We start from the raw sequence: 22,070 nt of genomic DNA, 5'->3' as shown, positions 1-22,070 counted from the left end.
ACTTCCATAGATGCGGGGCTTCCTCACATCTTTTACATTCAACACTACGTACCCTAACCATAGCTCAACTAATTTACAGTAAATTATATAACGATCATTCCATTAGTTGTTTAAATTCACAAGCAAAATTTAAACAACATCGTTGAATAGTTCACATAACTGAAATATCTATACACAGTCAAGGAATTCCATGGTAGATACAACATTACACATAAGCAGTGCTACAAACTGACATAAAAATATTGATACAGGTATAAGATAGGTCAAAAGTAGATGTTACAAGTTCACCTACACGTAAGTACCAATGTGTTACCAGTCAAATATACAAGGCGTATCATGCACGTACATGATTTCATCTACACTGCAGTCGCAGATAACTTGAAAATGGTATTAAAAGCTGAAACAGATCTGGCACAAAATAAAGACTGATAGTTACATTGCAGTTATCCTGCATCTTCATTATAATAAACCAGAATTATTCTCCATTTCTAACTGAGTGCACGCCACTGTCAACCTAATCGTTAAATTAAAACTTTTGTACGGAACAAATCTCTATGTATGAAGCTGTACTGGGCACGTCCCAAGGGAAGAGTTTGGACTGGAGATATGTTGTGATACAAAACGTGTCAGATGATTCAAAATTATTAATGTTTCAAGGCCGCGTGTTACTATCACATGAGCATGCTTTTAAAATTGCAACACATCTGAATTACTTAAGATTTCACATAGCGCTTCTGTATGTTTTTAGCAAGGGGGCAGCGCAAGCATCAGGAATACTGCCTAGGTTCTACCATGGCTAAAATATAAATACGTTGTGTTATTCCTGGGTGTGGCCGCCAGTATTTTATCTTGCTAGAACCTCGTCTTGATGCAGCTTGATACACGTGAAGTAGCATACGGTACTAAAGTGGAGTGAGGTACAAGCAGCAGATGGTACAGTATGTACTATTCCAGTGGGAGAGTTCGCCAGTTGTACTGAATTTGCTTCTGATTGGTCGGCACATTCGGGTGGTAGGCGGAAAAACGCGTAACTTCTCTTATTAATTATTGATATACTTTTCATTCTATTTAACCCAGTTTTTAGTATGACAATCTCTCATGGTTACCCTAAGAGTCTACAGATTTCGGTTATTAAATTTCACTAGTTTTGAGACACACAAGAGCAATGATATTACAACCGAAGTGCTTTCGACACATTCGGGTCAGTTTGGCGCGCCTGGGAGACGAAGTACTTCGACTGCACTGGTCACACTGTTTCGGGTGTTCTTGAGAGCCGGGCGTATAACTCTGTTGCGGACGGGCATGTCGTACTCCTTATCGGAAGTTGTCAGAAAAATTACCGCACTTTTAAGAAAGCTATGTCGTGTGTTGTAGAAGACTGTAAAAAGTGACATTTTAAAATATAAACAAACACGATACATTAAAGAGAGGTGTCAGCTACCATCATTGCCAGTACTGCAGATCTTGCCCTCTGTAGATACAGAGAGTAACCTGGGCAAGTGGCATCCCACAAAAAAAAAAGCACAAACACAGGTTCAAGTTGGAGATGACAGCATAGCAGCCTTCGCTGGAGAAGATCCCACGACAGGCAAGCTGTCCTCTGCCCTGGGGACACAACATTAGAAGACGACATGTTGGTGGAAAGATCTGTTAGGGACTCTTATTCAATCTCTACAGATCTCTTCAGCTCCCATATCTGACTTCCAACATGACAACGTATAAACGTGAACAAGTGTAGCTAAGTTCTGGGGGAAGTTTTCATTCAACGGCTAGAAAATTTAAATTAACATCTTTCACTCTAAAAAATTTATAAGATTTTCAGAAATTATTATAATTAGAGGAGTGTTCAACATAAGAGATTTATGTTTCTCGTATTGGCACAACTATAAACAAGAAGAATGTATTACTCAGAGAGCTGTAGGGATAATATTCATACGTCGTCAGAACACGAAATGTCATCTATTAACAGCGTGCGAAAATCATCGTTCCATACTCGGAAAATATTGACAGAAGCCTACTAAATGGAAGAACGAAAAAAATATTAGATTTGCTGGAATGATGGGGCTGTTTCGAAAAGCCGGTTCAGAAACTCAACATAAACTCAGAATCAGCTGTGGACCTTCTTCCACTACTGACAAAATATGGAACACATTCATTCACTCATGTGCACAGAATTTGCGTGCGAACTACTTCTGTAACTTAGTAGACGACGTTACAAAAAATAGAAAAAGAAAACAAAAACAGACGCACAGTAAAATATACTGAAAACTGAATATTAATGTGTATGATATTTATTTCTTCATTTTCATTGTTGGCCAGGGAACCAAGTCCTCTTCGACCGTAAGAAATAATCACACTGCCTGACAAAACGTTTGAAGCAACGCACCCAAAAGACATAGTCGATTATCATTGTATTTTAGAACATGTACACATCATCGGCGGGTTTGTAAATACTTAGAGTATGTAAATGATAAAGAGATGCAATTCTTTGTGCAAGTCACAATGGGCACCAGAGAGCATTGGTGTTGTTCATGTTTAGCGTTGTCAACAGGCCTGATAGGTTGTATAAGAAGCATAAACAGTGTCAAATTTTAAGCGATCACTGTGAAGGACGCAGAGATGCCGCGTACTCGTCAAGATGCCCTATTGCGACTCTTCCATTTGACCGGCTGGTCGATTCGTGCCGTTTACAGATTTGTGGAGCATATCGTCGTCAAGGTTCCGGTTGACTACGTCTGACCACCAATAGCAGGATCTCCTGTTGCGCGCCAACCACATGGTAACCCCTTCACATCTCCGCCTGCCATCCGAGAACAAGAAATGTACTTCCAGAAATTATGTTTCGTCCCCCACCTTTGGTCGGAGACTATCAGCAGCCGGACTAGGAAATTACCGTCCCATGCTTGCCGTTAACACCATAAAAGAAACGGCTGAGTTTGTAGTGGCGCTGTGATCGGTAAACAAGGACTGTTGATGATTGGCGTTGCATTGTGCTCAGCCGTGGCTCGTGGTTTCGCACTACCCAGGACGACCATCGTCGGCGAATATGGCAGCCACCTCGGGAGACGTCCCATTTTTCCATTGGTCTGGAGAGGCATAGCGATGCTACTCTTGGCCTCATGGTCTGAGTAGCAGTCGGGTAAGACTTCAGGGTATGACTGGTAGTGATCAAGGGAATTCTGACGGCACTGCGCTACGTGACGGACATTCTGCTTCATAATGAGTTACCCCTTATGCGAAGTAGTGTGGTGCAATGTTTCAGCAGGACAGTCCTCATCGACACAAGCCACGTATGCCTATGAAACGTGTGCATGATGTTAAGGTACTCACGTGATCATAAAGTTCCAAGATCTGTTTCCTATAGAACACATGTGGGACCACCTCGGCCTACAACTTATTTCCAGAGCCAGTACCCGATGTATCAAGCACCAGCTATGATAGTTATGGTCCAGCTTACCACAGGAGAGGATACAGTAGCTTTATGTCGCCATTCGCAACCAAATCAGTCCATGCATCCAGGCCAGAGGAATAAAACGTGATGGTGATATGTGGGCTCATGCCATCATCTACGGCGTGGTTGTAAAGCCAATACCTATTTTTAATTTTGATTCTCCTAGAGAGTAGAGTCAGATCTTGCTGCCATGTAATAACGTTGACTAATATGAGGTTTACCATTTGCATCTCCAGACGTTGATCGAGGGGAAAACAAACAATGGCTGGTGTTCTCACGGTAGAAGACTGAGCGAAGATTGCCGGCCGGAATGAAGTTGGGCCGCCGGTGGTCCAAATTCAGAGACGATTAAGGCAATAACGAGGTAGGAATGCAACACTTAACCCTAAGACTGTCATAAGAAATTAATGGCGACTGATAGTGTGAAAGATGCAAGCCGATGTGAAAGACTGTCACCATCCAAATCGGAGGACAATGTGAATGTTGTTTAGCAGATCTTTCAACGAAATCCTCTTCATAACGGGCAACGCAAGCTGCTACGGAAACGGAATTTTCTCGTCACAAGGTAATGAATGACCATTTTGAAAACTGAGTTGTGTTTTTTCGATCTGGGAAGCCACAACTGCTCAAAGACTGCGACAGGAGAATGGAATTTTGCGAGATTATGATTTGTTGGGGAGGTGACTATCCCATTCTGTACGACAATATCCTGCGTACTAATGAAGCACTGTTTCACGATGGGGGTTTTGTGAACCATCAGAACTGTTAATTTGGTAAAGTTTGGATCCAGACGTAACGGTTGGAAAAATGCAATCAGTGCCAAAGGGAACCGTCTGGTGTGGGATGAGGTCAAGCCGATTCGTCGCCCGTTGCTTGCTACGCTACACCATGAGTGGTGTACTGTACTTGAAGATGCTTCGAAAGTACCTGTGGCCTGTGGTTCAAGTATAGGAACACAGAAGGGACGTGCTGTTCATGCAAGGTCCGCCCGAGTACACAATTCCAGAGAGAGAATTTCTTGATAAAAATTTCCCTCGCAGATGGATTGGCTGCCGGGAACCGACAGCATAGCCTGCACACAGCTCTCATTTAACCCCACACGACTTCCTCTTTGGGGCAGGGCTAACAAACAAATGTACAAATTAAAAACACATCATACTAACAAACTTGATAAAACATCCGTGAAATGCTTAGGAAATGTCTCAGCTAAGAATCGATGGAAAGCGGTGCATTTTGTTCCTTAGATTTGTGTGGAAATTGTGGATGCATACATTGAAGTGTAAGATTGTAACTAAATGGTTCGCCCCAATAATGTATTCAGTGGAAACAAAACTATAAAACATAGTATACTTCTTGATATATTCATCGTTAGAAATAGATACTGACTTACATACATCATGTATTTTCTATTTCTCTTCCCTTTTTGTGTTCAGCAGTGTTTGAAGAATGAAAACAGCCAATAATTAATATGTGACAGTGCACTTGGAGACTGGTCGTTCATTGTTGGTTAAAATTAAATGTCCTAGAATAACACACACGTAACATCACTCTGTCCACTCAACCCCGAATTCCTTCCTTCCTGCGAGTAAGACTTAAAAAAATGGTTCAAATGGCACTGAGCACTATGGGACTTAACATCTGAGGTCATCAGTCCCCTAGAACTTAGAACTACTTAAACCTAACTAACCTAAGGTCATCACACTCATCCATGGCTGAGGCAGGATGCGAACCTGCGACCGTAGAGGTAGCACTGTTCCAGACTGTAGCGCCTAGAACCGCTCGGCCACTAGTAAGACTTCAATTAAAGAGGTGTTGTTCTATGAATATGAGGAACTAGCAATATTGTTATGCGCCGTCCGCCCCTGGTAGCTGAGTGGTTAGCGCGACAGTTTGTCATACCTAACGGCCGGGGTTCGATTCGGAGATTTTCTCTGCTCAGGGATTGGGTGTCCTTATCATCGTCATTTCATCTCCATCGATAAGCAAGTCACCGAAGTGGCGTCAACTCTAGGCACTCGCTGAATATTCTTTTACGGAAAAATTTCCAGGTGTAAACTCTAACAATGGAAAATCCAGGATGGATTAACTACAATATTATGAAAAGGCTAGATTGCTACTCACCATATAGTGGAAACGTCGAGTTGCAATCAGACACAACAAGAAAGATTGTCAGACACAGTAAAAGACTGCTAAAGAAGTGAGCTTTCGCCCAAAAACCTTCTTTTGAAATAGATAACACACACAAACACCCACACACACATACAGGGTGTTACAAAAACTTTCAGGAAACATTGCTCACACACAAATAAAGAAAAGATGTTATGTGGAAATGTGTCCGGAAACGCTTAATTTCCATATTAGAGCTCATTTTAGTTTCGTCAGTATGTACTGTACTTCCTCGATTCACCGCCAGTTGGCCCAATTGAAGGAAGGTAATGTTGACTTCGGTGCTTGTGTTGACATGCCACTCATTGCTCTACAGTACTAGCATTAAGCACATCGGTACGTAGTATCAGTAGGTTAGTGTTCATCGTGAACGTGGTTTTGCAGTCAGTGCAATGTTTACAAATGCGCAGTTGGCAGATGCCCATTTGATGTATGGACTAGCACGGGGCAATAGCCGTGGCGCGGTACGTTTGTATCGAGACAGATTTCCAGAACGAAGGTGTCCCGACAGGAAGACGTTCGAAGCAATTGATCGGCGTCTTAGGGAGCACGGAACATTCCAGCCTATGACTCGCGACTGGGAAAGACCTAGAACGATGAGGCAATTCTGCGTGCAGTTGACGATAACCCTAGTGTCAGCGTCAGAGAAGTTGCTGCTGTACAAGGTAACGTTGACCACGTCACTGTATGGAGAGTGCTACGGGAGAACCAGTTGTTTCCGTACCATTTACAGCGTGTGCAGGCACTATCAGCAGCTGATTGGCTTCCACGGGTACACTTCAGCGAATGGTTCATCCAACAATGTGTCAATCCTCATTTCAGTGCAAATGTTCTCTTTACGGATAAGGCTTCATTCCAACGTGATGAAATTGTAAATTTTCACAATCAACATGTATGGGCTGACGAGATTCCGCAAGCAATTGTGCAATGACGTCATCAACACAAATTTTCTGTGAACGTTTGGGCAGGCATTGTTGGTGATGTCTTGATTGGGCCCAATGTTCTTCCAAATACCTCAACGGATCACGTTATCTTGATTTCATACGCGATATTCTACCTGTGCTGCTAGAACATGTGCCTTTACAAGTACGACACTACATGTGGTTCGTGCACAATGGAGCTCTTGCACATTTTAGTCTAAGTGTTCGTACGCTTCTCAACAACAGATTCGGTGACCGATGGATTGGTAGAGGCGGACCAATTCCATGGCCTGCACGCACTCCTGACCTCAACCCTCTTGACTTTCATTTGTGGGGGCATTTGAAAGCTCTTGTCTACGCAACCCCGGTACCAAATGTAGAGACTTTTTGTGCTCGTATTGTGGACGGCTGTGATACAATACGCCATTCTCCAGGGCTGCATCAGCGCATCAGGGATTCCATGCGACGGAGGGTGGATGCATGTATCCTCGCTGACGGAGGACATTTTGAACATTTCCTGTAACAAAGTGTTTGAAGTCACGCTGGTACGTTCTGTTTCTGTGTGTTTCCATTCCATGATTAGTGTGACTTGAAGAGAAGTAATAAAATGTGCTCTAACATGGAAAGTAAGCGTTTCCGGACACATGTCCACATAACATATTTTCTTTCTTTGTGTGTGAGAAATGTTTCCTGAAAGTTTGGCCGTACCTTTTTGTAACAACCTATATATATATATATATATATATATATATATATATATATATATATATATATATATATATACACACATACCAATGCTACGGTAGCACGTTAGAATCCTTCCTCGGGCATGGATGTGTGTGATGTCCTTATGTTGGTTAGGTTTGATTAGTTCTAAGTTCTAGGCGACTGATGACCTCAGAAGTTAAGTCGCATAGTGCTCAGAGCCATTGATACCAATGAAGACATGCAGCGTCTCTAGAAAGAAATAATAGTTAATCGAAATCCTCAGCTGCCAACAGGTGTTGTTGATATACTTCAATGGGCAAAGCTGAAAATGTGTGCTCCGACCGGGACTCTAACCCGTGATCTCCTGCTTACTTCGCAGACGCTCTCTCTGTCTGAGCCACTGAGAGCAGAGAGGACAGTGCGACTGCAGAGACTTATCCCTTGCACGCTTCCCGTGAGACCCACATTCCCAACTGTCCACTACCCACATTCGTGATGTTCCTAAAGGATATTTTCCCATTCACTCATTACTCGCGCAAACTAAGGCGACGATTGTCGTAAGAGGACGGCAAAATGTACGCACTCGCATCCGTGCGCTCGGTGGCCCATGGATAGAGCGCCTGCCATGTAAGCAAGAGACCCGGGTTCGAGTCCCGCTCGACACACACATTTTCAGCTATCCCCATTGAAGTATATTACCGAAACCTGTTGACAGCTGAGGGTATCGATTAATTATTATTCCTATATATATACAAAAATTCAATTCTCATACACACTGTCTCTGGCTGCCGAGGCCAGAATCAAGTACAACAATATACTTTTGGATAGACCCCACCATTATGTACAATTGAAGGAACTGTTGAACTTGCGTTCTGACCGTCTTTGGAGCAGACTTCTTCAGGGGGCCAAAACTGTTGGGTTCTATTCATGATCTTCCATATACGTATATACCATCTTATTGCGATTATAAGGCGGCAACTGATGTCACGTTGTAGTTTGCTGCTGGTCACTTCGAAGTTGAGATTCTTGGGGAACGATAGCTGTAGCGTTGCAACTCCCTATGTTACTGCAGCAAGTGGTTGACAGGCAACAGTGAATCGGCATCTCATACACAGGTAAAGCATTTTCTTGTGGCGGCGGTACTGCGAGGAAGTTCTCCGTCACTACTTTCCTATTCCGTAGAACTTTGGTCTATTGAGCTGCTTTCAGGCAACAACAGACAGCCCACTCAACTTGGAGGGCTGGCAGCCAGCTGTCAACAAGTTCTCTCCGTTTGCTGGATAGTGATGTTTTCATATTAAAATACTTTAGTTGAGACGTGTGTGTTTGTTTTGTCGTGTGTATTTTGTTATTATTTGCCTTAGGCTTGCCGATAGGATGTTAATCATACAATCATGGAAATGAATTAGACCATAGGGACAAAGGGTCTCGATATGATAGTAAGTAAAATAAGCCTTGCCAAGGCCATAAATAATAGTGTGAGAGAGTTAATTAATATTTAGGAAACCGCCTGCGATCAAGCTATTTTCTCTGATTCATTGCTTGTTGTCTTCAATAGTTACCAAACCAATTAAGTACACTGAACCTGAATTAAAATAATAACTATTAAAGTGGATAACTCGATAGAGAAGCAAACAGCCAAAGAAAATAACGTATAGCAAGCGACTAGACCTCTGTCTGACATGAAACTATCAACATTTCACTATAATGTAATTACTTATCGTCTAAGTCATGATTGTTCGATCGGGATATGTCTGCACATCACTTAATGCTAATGGTTCAAATGGCTCTAAGCATTATGGGTCTTAACATTTGAGATCATCAGTCCTCTAGACTTAGAACTACTCAGACCTAACTAACCTAAGGACATCACACTCATCCAAGACCGAGGCAGTATTCGAACCTGCGACCGTAACAGCCGCGTGGTTCCGGACTGAAGCGCCTAGAACCGCTCGGCCACAACGGCCAGCATGACTTATTTATCAGCTGCTGTAATGTGATGCGTATTATGAGTTTGAACAATGGGCTTTATTACTTGCACAAAAACGCCATTTGTTAAGGGACGCAGCCCAATTCTTGGTGAAAAATGGTACGCAATTCAAGTGCTGAATGCGCTCATGCGAAAGTGGTCTTGTAATTCATTTTAAAATTGGGGCACACAGGATGAGAAAATAAGAGGTAAAGATACGTCACTAAGGGGTCTTATATCCGTCTGCACGGGTTACATCCACGCCCGTACTCTACAGACTCATAACAGTAGATACACTTCCCGCTGAACATGCGTACAGTGTAAGTAATGGGCCAAGGATAACGTGGAAGTTAAGCAGACAAAACACACAACATAGAACAGCACATACATCAAAACTGTATCCGAATAAAACTTCACTCTTCCACGTGATTAATTTCTAACTTGAAATATCTCAAGGAGGATATCTGCACTGTGTCCATGCAATCACATAAGATGGAAGTTCAAGCTGCAGATTTGTACTCACAGCTGAATGGTTATTGATTTTAACAAAAGTATCGTTGCGTAACAGGCACTTGCTAACATGAAAATCTATGAGAACAATCAGGCCTCACTGACCGTGATGCCACCACCACGTGGGTGAACGGCAGTCAATGGAAAATTCTGTAGTCACCATTTAGTAACTGTTCTCGGATCCTAAGAAAAATTTCAACGTAACATATACAATGCCTAGCCTTAACGTATTGCTTGTTGTCCGTCCGTCGATGCACTGTCGGTTGCATGAAGACAAAAACCACAGAAAATATAGCAAAGAAAATCAATTAAATTCACACATAAAAATATTATACACTCTAAGACAAAGAAAAAACGACACTCCACGAAGAAATAATGAAAAAGCGACGGAAATCGATAGATGTGATGTATACATATGGAAAAACAAGTGATTGCAATTTCAGAAAATTTTGAGTGATTTATTGAAGAGAAAGAGTTCACACATTGACCAAGTCAATAACGCGTTGGTTCACCTCTGGCCCTTACGCAAGTAATTATTCGGCCTGTCATAGATTGATAGTGTTGTTGAGTGTCCATCCGAGGGATACCGAAGGATATCCTGTGAAGCACCGCTCAATCGCAACGTTACATGGTAAAAATCCCGAGATGATTGGAGCTCCCCGCCCATAGTACCCCAAACGTTCTCAGCTGGGGAGTGACCCGGCGACCTTGTAGACCACTGTAGGATTTGGCAAGCATGAAGACAAGCCGCAGAAACAATCACCGTCTGCAGTGTAGCTATATCTTGTTGAAATGTAAGCCCAGGATGTGTTGCTACGAAGGCAACAAAACGGGGCGTAGATTATCGTCTACGTACACTGTACTGTAAAGGCGCCGTGGACGACAACGAAGATATCCTGCTGTGAAATGAAATGGCAGCCCAGTCCATTACTTCTGGTTGTTGGGCAGTATGGCGTACCACAGTCAGAATGAGAACTCTCCGCTGTCATGGGCGGCTCTATACATGTCTTCGGTTTGGAATGGAGTATAATTGTCTTCAGTGATGAATACCGCTTCGAGTGAGCCCCATGACCAGTGAAGAAGTGTCTGGAGACGCCCCAAACATAAGTGGGATACCAGCGTGACCGTCGCATCTCATATCGTCTGACAGTTAGGAGTGATGCTCTGGAGTGCCGTTTCTTTTCACAGCAGGCCATCATTGGTTGTTATCCGCGGCGTCCTTATGGCTCAGCGATACGTCAGACATATTCTACGCACCGTCGTTTTGCCCTTTGCCCTTCCTAGCAAGCGCTGCCCCCCCCCCCTCCCCCCGCTCCTCTGCTTTCCCCCACCCCGCCCACGTTCACGGCGAGTGCTTCTACTGCTTTTCTTCGTGCTTGCCAACCCTATCTTGGTCAGCACCTTTGCCGAATCTCTCCGAAACCGTTTGGAACAATATGGGCCGCGCCTTCCAACCATCTTGGGTTTTGACGATCCAACGCGCCAGTTGGGGACTTCCCCTCAGGGAGTACATCAACAACTCTGTTAATCAATTCCAAGGGGTATTAATACGTGCATAATGGCCAAAGGACCAAAACGTTATGGACTTGCTCATAATTTGTGAATCTCTTTCTCGTGAATAAATCATTCGAGTTTTTGAAATTGTAATCTTATGTTTGTCCGTACAAGTATGTCACATCTACCGATTTCCGTCGCATTTGGATAACTTCTTGTTTGTGCGTCTTTTCTTTGTCTTAGAGTGTATTTTGTAGCAACAAGTTACTGACCACCCGTGGTGGTGTTATTTCGCACTGTGTTAGTATATTTTGAAAAGAATATTACTGTAAAGCATTTTACAACTGGGGTTAAAGTAGGAACTATGTGTTTTGAAGGGAATACTGGTGACAGACGTATGAGAAAGCAAACACACTCAGGGCTGTCATCTACGCAGCACGTAAGCATCTGTCTAGGTTATAGCAGCCACGCTGAGGTATTGTGCATCAACATCACCATGGAAATGTTTGGATGGTTACCGCTGACACAGCAGCTACCGGTCAATGAGGAATCTGTGTGTTGGTATTTCTGCTACGAACTGTCCTTGTGTGAGGCACTGTGAGCGTCCAGACATGAACAGTCTGAAAATACAAATATATCTGATCTTAACCAGCCTTGTGCCTCGCAACTCCAAATACACACCTGTTATCATCTCAGACATCTCTCCACTAATTAACATGTAATTTGTCTCTCGTTCCCATAACTATAACCCAAAGCTCTCTTACATTGTATCTCAGATATTCTACTTCTCTTTCACTGCAGTTGCGTTCAAGTATTTGTTCCCTTTGATCACATTTGTCACACTTCTGATTCCTCGACATCTTAAATGGCTGAAATTACTCTTACACAAAAATCGTTGTGATACGTTATCACATTTTCAGGTATTAGATTATGATATTTTAGGAATCTGTGGTAGAATCAACAGTTCAATGTTCATGTATGGTTTCTGTCTTCGTGATGTAGAGAAGAAACATACAATAATCGGGTATGTCCATATTGTATCATTAGAATTTTCTCGAAGATGGGCATGGTTCTAATGCCCGTATAAACAATCTAGTGGACAAACATCAGTACCTACAGCTTTGTCTTTATTTAATTTTTTTGATCAATAACTGCTATCAACTTCTTGACTCTTAAAAACGGTGTACTGTGTAACATAATCTGAAACAGAGGTGATTTCTGATGGGAAAAAGATCGCAACAACATGTTCTTCGACTGAGAGATGAACTATCTCGCATTAATGTATATATTTATGGTTTTACTTTCGTTGATGTGAGAAGCACACTAATTATCCTAAGCCTCATTATGCAACTCATAATGGTGACCAAAAATATTCATCTTTTTCTCTGCGTACTACACTGTACTGCTGCTGTAAGATTCATCCAAGAATTTGACTGGAACAACTTTTTCTTTACCTAATATACACTATGTACTCTGTGACACATTCTACTTTACAGCAACTTCTGTGTTTGATAGTGTAGTGGACTGTGAAGGCAGCCAGTCCACAGTGAAGTAGCCGAAAGGGCACGCGTCAACTCACGCCGTCTGGCGTTAAGTCTGGAACAGGATTCGTAATGAATGTGATAAAGAAAAGAACGTAGCTACTAGAACACTTAACTTTTATATTGTCCTTTGGTATACAGCATTCTGGATGATACAAGTGAGACTCTATCTTGAGATACATGCAACGTTACAAATGGTTAATGGCGCCTTGCTAGGTCGTAGCCATTAACTTAGCTGAAGGCTATTCTAACTGTCTCTCGGCAAATGAGAGAAAGGCTTCGTCAGTGTAGTCGCTAGCAACGTCGTCGTACAACTGGGCGAGTGCTAGTACGTCTCTCGAGGCCTGCCTTGTGGTGGCGCTCGGTCTGCGATCCTGACAGTGGCGACACGCGGGTCCGACATGTACTAATGGACCGCGGCCGATTTAAGCTACCACCTAGCAAGTGTGGTGTCTGGCGGTGACACCACAGATAGAAATGTCTATTTCCATTAACTTCTTTGGTAGTTATGATTTTACCTTGTACCTCTACCCATACTCATTTTTCTTCATGTGCTTGAAGTTATTTGGGAAAACAAGGAAAGTTTTTCATCAAGGTGGCCAGGTAGTGAGTGACTTGACTCAAGACACTCATCAATATGTGACCGATACTTTGTAAATGCTGCCCAATCACTCGGTAGTTTTCTTCTATCTGAGTAGTTGTTCCCTCTGCCGAGACGTCCTGATGATGGTAAAACAAGAAATATGTCATCAAAAAAGACTGCACATGGACTCACATGACAACATGCGATCAAATACATCTATAAGAAACTGTGTTATACTCTGGGTGGGGAACACAGCGTGATAATAAGATGAGAGCAGGACAGGGGTCGTCAAATAGGGCAATGTATTCTAGACAACCATCGATCGGTGTTAAATCATTGTGGAGCTACGGTCGTAGAACGGTACCCAGTGAGCCACGAGCGTGCAGAAGTGTGCGATTTTAAAGTAGCTTGTTCGCAGCTAATACACGTTCCGTTAAAGAGCACGGTTACTAATTACATCAGCTGAAGGTCATGACTTCAGATGACTAGTCAAAAGTGAGCCTTCTTGAAATTGCCATACATAACTGGTTATCTAAGTTGCGGAAGGTATGTTTATTGTAAAAAGCTTGAATGTCAAATCAGGTACACTGGACATGCCATAATGCCATTGATTTGTGAAGATAACGAGCTGTACTGCAGAAACAGCACAGCAGTAGGATCGTCGACATGTGATAACGTTACATAGAATTTTTTTAATAATGAAATCTGAAGTAGAATGGTATTGAGGCCTTTGCGTCACAGTTCAAGCAGCTGCCGCCAGCTCGCACTAGATGGCACTGATGGGAGAACCAAAAATACGAGAAGGCACAAATGTAAATTCGAGATAATAAATGACGCTGATGGGAATTTAGAAAATGGAAAAGACCAATGGTGGGAAAGTAAAAAAGTGCAAGACGGTACAACTAGCAAAATTCTGCTAAAAACGAGACTAGACAACCTGTGGACCTTTAAGCCGTCTCCTTCAAATAAGTATTAGAAACCACCTGAACTCTGTACTGTGCTGAAAAGTATCTGAAAGACCGTTATCATTTATCAAAAATATGTAAGTGTGCACTCATAGACACACATTATTTAGGAAACCACACCCTGCCTATCTAACCCATATTAATTTACGCAAGTATTTGACCCACTTCTGGAAAAAAACTATTTGATGCGGGACCTTAATATTTTTACTGTATGTTACATGATGCTAATAGAGTCAACTGTACTAAAATCTACTTTATCCATTCTATAGTTTTTAAGAAATACTTTTTAAATTTATTAACAAAAATTATTAAGTTTTTTCAGCAGAAAATATTTTTTTTGAACTTCCTAATGGGGGAATATTAATGAATGTAGTACCAGAGACGGCTTTTTATGTTATGCAGAGTCTCTGAAAATTTGATTCATTTATGTATGATAGTTTATGATGTTATTGAGCATATGTACCGAAAATTTTAGTTTGTGGGAAATTGACTTTAAAGAAAAAACTTTTGAAATTTTTTACAGTTAATTAAAACTGTCCTGCTGCATATTACGGCCCTTCTTTGGCCTCTAGCAGGTGTTTCAGCTTCCTTTTCACCTTCCTGGATGTTTGTCTTGCTTTCCTGGCCATATCATATGCAGACCTGTCTGCATGGGCTATCCTCATTTTATCGCAATGTTGTAACGCAGTGATCATATTTTCACCAGGATTAATTCCCAGCTTTTGCAGTACCCAACACTTTCCAATATTACCACAATTGAATGTAATAACAGCATCATGAACTACTAGTTTAATTGTTTGCATGCCTACAAATACAGTTTTAGAAAGGCGGTCCCAAATTATGCTGTTCAAACATCCATTTGGGTTCTGCATCTGCCCATGCAGACATTTCCTTAGAAGGTCAGGATGAGCCAAGTCTCTGAAAATAGGTTTAATTGCTGTAATAACAGCAGCAGGAAGAGAATGCTGGTGAGAATAACATTCTCCAATTGCCTGAGCCGTATCGTATTTGCACCACAAATTTTCTCCTGATAGACACAATCCATGATATGGCTTATCATCAGTAAGGGTCTTATCGAAGAATATGGCCCAAACATCTCTTCATTACCTCCAGATTTTCTTTATTTCTCCTAATTGACTGCCCATAGTATACCTGCAAGTTTCCTATTTCAGTTTTAGTTAACTGGCCCTGTCTGGTCAACAATTTTCCATTTTCTAATTTTTTTCCTCTCATATCAACAGTTAGTTTTCTCAACCTTGTTCCCAAACGTTTTTGAACATGGCCTACACATTTTATTTTGCTAATAATGGCCTCTCCATATGCCTTAGAGTTGACAGTGGGTGGGTTGACAGTGGGTGACAGAAAACTGCGTGTGTCACATAAACGCACGTGGTAGAAAAATGTTCTTTAAATGCTCGAAAAAATTTTTCAGCGAAATCCTTTTCACAGTACAGAAACGAAACTTAATCTATCGAAATATGATGAAAACTGAAAATCGATTTTTTTCGTCCTGAACCCCGGTGTGGTCCTCTTAAGTGATTACTTTATGCCTCATTAAACATTATTATTTCAAATACTGTACTACCTCATCGGTAAATATCATCTCTCTCCATTTAAACAAACGTGCTTATATCAATGACTCTACCACTTTGTAAGTAAATTTCAACTGACATGTACACACACGGCTTCAAAAATTCTGTAATGGGTGTAACTTATAATATTTCCACATCTGTGTGTTTATGTCGGTGACTGCAATGTCTCAGCTGTAAATATCAACTCTATGTTTTATACACAAATGTTGTTTATGTCCAGTACCATATTGTCTAGTTAGTGAATTTCATGCCTCATTTTTTAAAAACAATGTTTGTTTCAAATACTGGACTGTTTCACCAGAGAACTCTGTTTTTTACTCAACTGAGAATGGTCATGTCAAATAATGTACAGGCTCATTGGCAAGCGTCATAACTTTTAGTTTTATAGGCAAAACATGTTTATGTCAAATACCTTCTGTCCTACCAATAAATTTTATCTAACTCTGTAATGGTCACATGCTGTGATGAAATTAAAGCAACAACTGTTCAGTTCGATTTATGAGATTTGGATATTGAAAAGTTTATCAGAAAACTATTATCTCGTATGATTTACTCTTTCATTGTCATAAGATAGAGAATCTTTAAGTATGTGTAGTATTATTTCCAACAGATTAGCCCAACTGCTACAGAATGGTGCTTTTTTCTGTCAGTATTATAATTTGTTTTTAAGTTCACCCAATAAATAATTTACAAATTACGTTTAACATCGCTTTTTTGCATTTCATACATACACTGAAATCAGTTACAAATAAAATTTTATATTTCGTAAATTGACAATAAGATCACTCATAATCTTTCAGGCAATAGTGATCCCTGCCAGTAGTGACCATTACCTATGGTATTCAGTTTACCTGGAATTATAAAACATTTATTTTCTTGTACCAATAAACCCAGCTTCTGCTGGTTAACAATAGGAAGTGCAAGCCACTTGGACTGAATGGAACGTGCTGAGCTGTTGCATGAACAGAGTTCGGCGCACGCCACGAGTACTGATTGGTTGTTAGTATTTTTACACAAAGCAAATTCATTACAAATCACATTTAATGTTCTTACATTTCTACACACCCACTAAAATCAGTTACAGATAAATCTCACATTTTCATTCATACCCACAGACAGGTTGATTTGAGACAGTAGGATGACTCATGATGTTTTGGTAGTGTGTTGTTTCGTATTATGATAGCAGTGGTTGGTGGTCCTAAACGTGTTTTGCAGCTTGAGCAATGTTTACATGATTCTCTTTTCGTGTCTTCACAGTAAAGGATACAATTTACTATCAAAATAAGTATAAGCATTGATTTAAAACATTTGAAAATGGCCAGATAATTAAAAAATAGTAATGAAATGGGAGTGATTGCCAGTTGCTACGATTAATCTCATAACTCCTCTTGCACCTTCAGCTCTTGCTGAACAAAGAAAAAGAAAATTTTGCTTTTCAAATTCGTTTTTAGCTTGGGGTGGCTAGGTACATATTCATGACGCAGAAACATTGTATTAGGCTTAATTATAGCGTGCTCTGTATATAAAAAGTATTAAAATAAATTCATTGTATGTCATACTGTTTATAAAACACATAAGAATCAATGACATTATTAGCATACAGTCTTTAGTTTAGGGTGCATTACATCAGCTTTGGTTACTATTTGAGATTACTATTCATAATTTAATCATCATCATCATCATCATCATCATCATTTAAGACTGATTATGCCTTTCAGCGTTCAGTCTGGAGCATAGCCCCCTTATAAAATTCCTCCATGATTCCCTATTTAGTGCTAACATTGGCGCCTCTTCTGATGTTAAACCTATTACTTCAAAATCATTCTGCCCCGACTCCTCCTCCCCTCTATTGCTGAACCCATGAGTCTCTTGGGTAACCTTGCTAATCCCATGCGTGTAACATGACCCCACCATCTAAGCCTGTTCGCCCTGACTGCTACATCTATAGAGTTCATTCCCAGTTTTTCTTTGATTTCCTCATTGTGGACACCCTCCTGCCATTGTTCCCATCTACTAGTACCTGCATTCATCCTAGCTACTTTAATACCCGTAACCTCAACCTTGTTCATAAGGAAACCTGAATCCACCCAGCTTTCGCTCCCATACAACAAAGTTGGTCGAAAGATTGAATGGTGCACAGATAACTTAGTCTTGGCACTGACTTCCTTCTTGCAGAAGAGAGTAGATCGTAGCTGAGCGCTCACTGCATTAGCTTTGCTACACCTCGCTTCCAGTTCTTTCACTATGTTGCCATCCTGTGAGAATATGCATCCTAAGTACTTGAAACCATCCACCTGTTCTAACTTTGTTCCTACTATTTGGCACTCAATCCGTTTATATTTCTTTCCCACTGACATTACTTTCGTTTCGGAGATGATAATCTTCATACCATAGTCCTTACATTTCTGATCTAGCTCTGAAATATTAGTTTGCAAACTTTCAATCAAATCTGCCATCACAACTAAGTCATCCGCATACGCAAGACTGCTTACTTTGTGTTCACATATCTTAATCTCACCCAGCCAGTCTATTGTTTTCAACACATGATCCATAAATAATATGAACAACAGTGGAGACAGGTTGCAGCCTTGTCTTACTCCTGAAACTACTCTGAACCATGAACTCAATTTACTGTAAACTGTAACTGCTGTCTGACTATCCACGTAAAGACCTTTAATTGCTTGCAAAAGTTGGCCTCCTATTCTATAATCTCGTAGAACAGACAATAACTTCCTCCTAGGAACCCGGTCATATGCCTTTTCTAGATCTATAAAGCATAGATACAATTCCCTGTTCCACTCATAACACTTCTCCATTATTTGCCGTAAGCTAAAGATCTGGTCCTGACAACCTCTAAGAGGCCTAAACCCACACTGATTTTCATCCAATTGGTCCTCAATACTCGCACTTTCCTTCCAACAATACCTGAGAAGATTTTTACGCACTACGCTGATTGAAGAGATACCTCTGTAGTTGTTACAAACTTTTTTGTTTCCATGTTTAAAGATTGGTGTGATTACTGCTTTTGTCCAGTCTGATGGAACCTGTCCCGACTCCCAGGCCATTTCAATTATCCTGTGTAGCCATTTAAGACCTGACATTCCACTGTATTTGATGAGTTCCGACTTAATTTCATCCACCCCAGCTGCTTTATTGCACTGAAATCTATTGACCATTTTCTCCACTTCCTCAAATGTGATCCTACTTCCATCATCATTCCTATCCCATTCTACCTCGAAATCTGAAACATTACTGATCGTATTTTCACCTACATTGAGCAACTCTTCAAAATATTCCCTCCATCTGCCCAAGGCATCCACAGGATTCACCAGCAGTTTTCCTGACCTGTCCAAAATACTTGTCTTTTCCTTCTTACCTCCCTTTCGAAGACTGCTAATTACACTCCAGAATGGTTTTCCAGCAGCTTGACCCATAGTCTCCAACCTGTTTCCAAAGTCTTCCCAAGATTTCTTCTTGGATGCTGCAATTATCTGTTTGGCTTTGTTTCTTTCTTCGACATAACTTTCTCTGTCTACCTGAGTTCTAGTATGTAGCCATTTTTGATACGCCTTTTACAGGCTGCCTTGACTGTGTCATTCCACCAAGCTGTTTGCTTCATCCTACTTTTACACACTACTGTTCCAAGACATTCTTTAGCCACTTCTAGTACTATGTCCCTGTACCTTGTCCATTCCTTTTCCATGGACTGTAATTGACTACGTTCAACCAACTGGTACCTTTCTGAGATCGCTGTTATGTTATTACCTTATCCTGAAGTTTCTCCACTCTTATCCTCCTACATATAGACATTACCTCCTGCACTTTCGGGCTCACAATCCCAATTTCACTGCAGATTAAATAATGATCAGTGTCATCAAAGAATCCCCTGAATACACGTGTGTCCCTCACAGCCTTCCTGAATTCCTGATATGTTATTATATAGTCTATGACAGATCTGGTTCCCCTGCCTTCTCAAGTATACCGGTGAATGTTCTTATGTTTAAAAAAGGAGTTTGTGATTATTAAGCCCATACTGGCACAGAAATCCAAAAGTTGTTTCCCGTTCCTGTTGGCCTCCATATCCTTTCCAAATTTACCCATAACCTTTTCATACCCTTCTGTTCGATTTCCAATCCTGGCATTAAATTCAACCATGAGCAGAACACTGCCCTTGTCCTTCACTCTAACAACTACATCACTGAGTGCCTCATAAAAACTATCCATCTTATCTTGATCTGTCCCTTCACAATGCGAATATACTGACACAACCCTAATTTTCTTGCTAGACTCTGTCAAATCTATCCACAGCAGTCGTTCGTTTACATACCTTATTGCAACAACGCTGGGTTCCATTTCTTTCCTTATGTAAAGCCCTACACCCCATTGTGCTATTCCTGCTTTGACTCCTGACAGGTAGACCTTGTATTCTCCCACTTCCTCTTCTTTCTCACCCCTTACTCGAATGTCACTAACAGCTGAAATATCCAGCCCCATCTTACTTGCAGCCTCTGCCAGCTCTACCTTTTTCCCAGAGTAGCCCCCATTGATATTAATAGCTCCCCATCTCATTACCATTTGTTTGCCAAGTCGTATCTTAGGAGTCCCTGGTTTGTCAGTTAGAGGTGGGACTGCGTCACCTCCAAAGGTCCGAGGCATTTTGCTCCGATTGTTGCCAGCATCATATTTAAAGTACCAGGGAAGCAGGTTGCTAGCCTTACTTGCCCCGAGTCCCATTGGGTTTTACCTGTAACGGTTGAGGGACTAACCGGTGGATTTGGTAGTCATTGCCGTATGAGCACAAAGTTGACCACGACTCGGAATATGTCCGAGATGCCCAGCCTTATTCCAAAGTAACTGGTATCCCGACTGTCGGGACCACTTACTTGGCCACTCATATGTTGCCCGTTGTTCATGAACTAGGACATGACTACAGGAACCCACACCATGAACCACTCATAATTTAATCAACATAGTTATTTTAATAGTATATTTACATGAAAATATTAATGTGAATATATACAGAGAACCATATTAGCTGTGTTTTGTCCCGTTTGAAAACTAGTATCTGTTTGTTGGGTTATGTTCATGTATGATTCCACTGAACTTCATGTTTTCAAAATATTTGTTTCTTGCTAACTTTTAAAGATCATATTATTGTATTTACAAGAAGAGATTTCTGATTTTTGAGGTACCTAGAGAGTATGTTAAGAAAGTCAGTGGTACATCTAATCAATGTTATACAAGGGAGTATATTGAAAAAGCTGTTGCTGATGTCAAGGAAAATATTTTATTATTTAGAAAAGCAACTGGTAAGTATGATGTCCCAAAGAACTCTATTCAGAAGATCAGAAGATTCTCTGCCCAAGGAAGCTGGTGGAAAGTTCTCTCTCAATGCTGATCAGGAAGACATTACAGAAAAAAAATTGTTATATCAACAGCGTAGGTTTTCCCCTTGCCTTCAGCATAGCTTACATCAAGTGTGAAACAGTATCTGGAGAGCCATGGTTGAAGACTGAAAATAATAAATGACAGTTTTCCAACTTGAGACTGATTTGCATCACTCCTAAAAAACGAAAGCAAATGTTATTTGAGCATAGGTGTATGAATACATATAGAGGATACAAGAAAGAGGAAGAATAAAAGATATGTAAGGTACATAAATGTAACTTACTGACACAGACCTACATTCCTTACTCATATTCTTTTCATGTATTGCACGATTCCTAAGAAAAGATCAAAGAAACATATAAAGTTCCCAAGTCGCCTAATTACATAGTACACTATAAATCACTCATCATCATTTTTCACACAGTACTGACCCAAAGCTAAGGCATTCACTGTAGTTGGTTGTATGAAACGTTTATCATCTGAGAAATTGAACTTGTGCTCTTTTTAGTTGAAACTACATGGCGCTTGGATTGAGTGACATACTGTAAAGCTGTTTTACATCCAGAATTCAATACACATTGCTAGTAATCATCGCTGTTTAAGAGAAGTCTGTTTGACACACTTTGCTCTGCATGTCTGGTTTCAGTCTCGAGCTCATACATTTTTACTCGTAGACTGACGAATTCAATAACAGGTTCATCATTCATTTTGACCATCATTAATCCAGTCAATTTTTTGGTTTACAGTTGGCATGTTATGTCTGTTATTCAGAGGGATATCAAA

This window comes from Schistocerca nitens, chromosome 6, assembly GCF_023898315.1.
Source record: "Schistocerca nitens isolate TAMUIC-IGC-003100 chromosome 6, iqSchNite1.1, whole genome shotgun sequence".
Lineage (NCBI taxonomy): Eukaryota > Metazoa > Arthropoda > Insecta > Orthoptera > Acrididae > Schistocerca > Schistocerca nitens.
The sequence above is the reverse complement of the archived record's forward strand: the minus strand, read 5'-3'. Positions refer to the sequence as shown.